The sequence below is a fragment of the Silene latifolia genome, chromosome 4 (genome assembly GCF_048544455.1).
Source record: "Silene latifolia isolate original U9 population chromosome 4, ASM4854445v1, whole genome shotgun sequence".
Taxonomy (NCBI): domain Eukaryota; kingdom Viridiplantae; phylum Streptophyta; class Magnoliopsida; order Caryophyllales; family Caryophyllaceae; genus Silene; species Silene latifolia.
This window is the reverse complement of record NC_133529.1, coordinates 49,710,544-49,715,190: the sequence shown is the minus strand read 5'-3', so window position 1 is coordinate 49,715,190 and position 4,647 is coordinate 49,710,544.

Below are 4,647 nucleotides of genomic sequence, written 5' to 3'. Positions count from 1 at the left end.
TGGGAGTGAATCCTCAGGACCTGAGCCTTATTCAACAAGAATGTGAGGCTAGAGAAATTTATCAACAGTTGGCTGAAGCTCAGAACCAGTTCCTGCAACAAAAGGCAAAGATGAAATGGAGTGCAGATGGGGATGCAAATACTTCATTCTTCCATGGCATCTTGAAGACTAGGAGGAGACAAAATCGGACAAGTCAGATTACATCGATCAACGGGAAATCATCACACCGATAAGGAGGGGTTCGGGAGAGTTTTCTAAGATTCTATACCCGGTTTGTTAGGCCAATCTCACCCCACAACCCCTGTCAGTCCCAGAGTAGTACAAAAAGGTAATAAATGTGATGAGTCTCACCACCGGATATTACGATGCCAGTGCGATGCGAGAAATCAAAAGCACTATCTTCAGTATACCAGATGACAAAGCTCCAGGTCCAGATGGCTACTCTAGTCATTTCTTTAAAACTAGTTGGGATCTTGTTGGAGGGGATGTATGTCTTTGCGATCCATGAATTTTTTAGGAATGGCAAAATGCTCAAGCAATTGAATGCTACTAATGTTACTTTAATCCCTAAGGTGCCAAATCCTTTGACTGTAATGCAATTCAGGCCCATTGCATGTTGTAATGTGGTATACAAATGCATTTCAAAACTTCTTTGTGCAAGGCATGCTTTGGTTCTCCCTCATATAATTTCTGTCACTCAAGGAGGTTTTATTCAAGGTAGAAGCATTATGGAGAACATTCTAATTTGTCAGGATCTTGTTAAACTTTATGGAAGAAAGAGTGTCTCCCCTAGATGTCTATTCAAAATAGACCTTCAGAAGGCTTATGACTCAGTGGAGTGGAGTTTCCTTTTTCAGATGTTGCACGAATTAAATATTCAAGCTGGTTTTATTGCTCTCATTAAGGAATGTGTCACAACTGCAACTTATACCTTGAATTTGAATGGGGATAGCTTTGGCTGGTTTAAGGGACAAAGAGGATTAAGACAAGGAGATCCTTTGTCCCCTTTGCTCTTTACAATTTGTATGGAATATCTTACCAGATTGTTATCCTATACTACCTCTACAATGAAGTTCAGGTTTCACCCTCTTTGCAAATCAATGAAATTGAGTAGCTTAATGTTTGCAGACGATTTGTTGCTCTTTTTTAAAGGGGAAGTGGGTTCCATTATGATCCTGCTACGCACTTTCTCAACATTTTCTCAAGCATCAGGACTTCAGATGAGTAGGGGAAAATCGAATGTGTATTTTAATGGAGTAACTAGTGAAGTCAGAAGAGAAATACCTTGGAGTGCCAATTAAACCATCTAAATTATCAATCAAAGACTGCCAACCATTGATTGATAAAGTTTTTGAGAGGATAAGACAACTGGGAACCAAAAAACTCTCGTATGCTGGGAGACTGGTGTTGATAAAAGCGATATCTGAGAACTCTACATTCCTCTTTGGGCTTCTATTTTCATCATTCCAAAGGCGGTGCTCCTCAAAATTGAAGCAATATGCGAGAACTTCTTGTGGCATGGAGGGACTGAATATGCTAGGACACCCTCTTGTTGCCTGGTCAAAACTTTGCACTAATCGAAGGAGGGGGACTTGGTCCGAGAGATGAGTACGGTTGGAATAAAGCGGCGATTGGGAAACTGGTCCGGTGGATTCGAGCTCACCCATCTAAACTATGGGTGCAATGGGTGCATAGTGTCTACCTGAAGGGACAAGAATGGGAGGACTATAACCCTCCCCGGGATGCCGCTTGGACGTGGAAAAAAGTTTGTAAATTGAAGCGGGAGTTTCACCAAAGATATCATCAGAATGAAGGGGCTATGGTACTAGGTAAGGAGTATACTATCAAGAAGGGGTATAGCTGGTTAAGGCCAACCAGCCAGGCTGTAAGCTGGTCTCATATTGTTTGGACCAAATGGTCCATTCCCAAACACAGCTTTATAGCTTGGTTGTATTATTAGCAAGGGTTTAATACCAAAGACAAGCTCTACAGATTTGGTATTGTCCCTGACAGCAGCTGTTGTATTTGTGCTCAAGAGGAAGAGTCACCTCCTCACCTCTTCTTCCAGTGCCAGTACAGTAGGAGAGTTATTCAGAAAGTTCAGGAATGGACGGGTGTGACTATGTCTGCTACCAATACCCAGAATTGGTGGCAACACAGGAGGTTCACGAGACTGAAGAATGGGGTCCTGAATAGTATACTCAATCTTTATGTATTAAATCTGGAACCAGAGGAATGCAAGCAGGCATGAGGGTGTTATAATTAGTCCTGGCAGGTGTGTGGTGATGATACAAGCGGATATCAGGAACAAGATTAAGCATCAGTTGCAGGGTACAGTGTCAAGAAAGGATAAGCATTGGATTGAGAAATTGCTGCACTAGCTAGTATGATCTATTATATGTCTTTGAAGTATGGTAGATGATATAGATGAGTTTGTGATAGGAATATGGTTTGTGAACAATATATACTGTATATGGTTTTTTGAGCATCAATATATTTTTTACATTTTACCAAAAAAAAAAATGTTAATTAAATCACTATTAGAGATGTCTAATAATAGGTATATGAACCTAACATGGCCATGGACATAAAATGTTCAACAACAATTACACGAAAAAACATTTTCCAAAGAAAAGACCCTCTATTACTATTGGATGCTTTAAGTGTGGTGACAAATCACATCAAATTAAAGAATGTCCTAAGTGGGATGAGATTAAGTCTAAAGATAAGCGAGATAAGGCTAAAAAGGACTACAAGAACCGGGTCACGTCCGCCATTTGGGGAATGTCCGACTTCGAGGACGATGAAACCATCGAGGAGGAACTAGAGGCTAAAATGTGTCTTACAAATCATCTCAAGGACAAAGTCTCCAAACCCTCTAAATATGAACATCTTAGATGTCCTATGGCTCATCCCGATGATTCCGACTCGGATTACGACAATGATGTAAAACTTCTAAAAGCCAAGGCTAGGACTTACTCCAAAGAAAAAGTATGTAAGCTTCTTGATAAACTCTTTGATAAGTGTCGTTCACAAACTGAAAAGTTGGATCTCATGCAAGATGAAATAGAGGAAATTGCTCAAGAAAACTTTCACCTTAAAAATGAACTTAAGGCAACGGACAGTGTGACTGTTACCTCAGAGGCATACAATGAGGTGAAAAGAGTAAACTAATTGAACAAAGAGTTGTCAAATGAACTAAAGTGTCTTAGGTCGAAACCCAATGATGTTTCTGATCTTGAGAATGTCAATACTACTCTTATTTTACAAATGTCCATGATAACCAAGGAACATGATGATCTTCTAAATGAACAATCCATATCTAAAGGTGTAATTGATGACTTAGTTGATGAGATAGAAGAACTTAAAATAACAGTGTCTCAGACTGTTGCCTCTGACAATGTCAAGGAAGTGTCAAATGAACTAGTCGCTAATTTATCTAAAGAGAATGAGTGTCTTAAAGTCAACTTAGATGCCTACAAAAGGGAGATTAGAATGCTTCATGAAAAGTTTGTTAAACATCAAAATGAATCTCCCGAATGTAGCTGATCTAGATCGAAAATTGTTCATTTAGATAGATGCATCTCGAGTCTTAAGCTTAATGTTCAACATAATTCTGAAACTTCATGGAATTAAAATCTGAGGATGTCTTAATGAAGAAGGAGTTAGAAAACTCTAAATAAAGGAACAAGTATCTCACCTTTAAAGTCGAGGAACTAAAAAGGGAACTTGTTGAGGCTAAGAATGTGTCAAAAAATTGGGAAGGAAGTCAAAATGTCTTAAATTTCCCCACTAATTAGTCCAAGAGATGTGATAAAACTGCCGGTCTCGGTTTCAAATGGAACAGTCAGTCCGACTGTTGCCTTAGAAAACCGGATCCAACTCAAACCGACTTTCGAAGAAGAAAATATGTTGGTCTTCCCGATCGAGTACATCATTTTCATCTATTGTGGCAAAACCGGTCATGTCTGTAATGCTTGCAAGAAAAGACATATTGACATTAACAAAAACATTAAGGTTGTAAAACAAGTATGGATTCGAAAAGATATGTTGAGAAATGTAAAGGATAAGAAGGGACCCAAATTTATTTGGGTTCCTAAACTCAAAGTCTAATCTGGTTTAGGGCTTGGTGAGAGGCGGCCGTAATTGGTACTTGGATAGTGGATGTTCTCGTCACATGAGAGGAGATAGAAGCCAATTCCTCTCCCTAGAAGCTTATGATGGTGGCAAGGTGACGTTTGGCGATGACAAGAAAGGTGAAATAATAGGCATTGGGAAGGTTGGTAAGTCATCGTTACTTTGTGTCGACATTGTGCGGTTTGTCAAAGGTTTGAAACATAATCTCCTTAGCATCTCTCAACTATGTGATAAAGGTAATATTGTGGAGTTTAGTGCTAATTTGTGTCGAATAATTGATGCCACAACTCATGATATTATTCTCGAAGGAAGACGTATTAAAGACGTGTATTTAACCGATTTAAACATATTATCCGGTCATACCATGCCATGCGTGAGTGTAATGAAAAACGACCCTTGGTTGTGGCACAAAAGGTTTGGATATGTCAGTGCTAAAACTCTTAATACTCTTAGAAGACTTGACTTGGTAGAAGGATTTCCTAACATGAAATTTGACTTTGATAAAGTATG